The 256-nt window shown below is 40.6% G+C and overlaps 1 protein-coding gene across 4 annotated transcripts in view; it reads left to right on the top strand.

Annotated features, from left to right (window-relative positions):
* The window catches only part of tead1b (TEA domain family member 1b), a 46,880-nt gene that overhangs the window by 34,312 nt on the left and 12,312 nt on the right, over positions 1-256 (top strand). The gene's annotated exons all lie outside the window — the stretch shown is intronic.

Below are 256 nucleotides of genomic sequence, written 5' to 3'. Positions count from 1 at the left end.
CAGTCTAAACCAAAGTGATGGACCAATTGACAGCTCACCTGACACTGCTGTGCCGCTAGCATGTCCTTCTATTGGAAGATTTCTAAATAATGTCCACAATATTTTTTGCACTTACTTGTCGACTGACCTATACACCAAAACCGGACATAATGAGCCAATACCAGCCAATAAAAGTGGGCCAGTTTATTTACTGGTCAGGCTCTATTTTTGGTTTTACTAAATTGTTACAAAGTGTGCAGATGTGAGGAAGCATGCT

This window comes from Morone saxatilis, unplaced genomic scaffold (genome assembly GCF_004916995.1).
Source record: "Morone saxatilis isolate NCDOM2014 unplaced genomic scaffold, NCSU_SB_2.0 Contig11, whole genome shotgun sequence".
NCBI lineage: Eukaryota > Metazoa > Chordata > Actinopteri > Moronidae > Morone > Morone saxatilis.
This window is presented reverse-complemented; position numbering and strand designations above follow the sequence as displayed.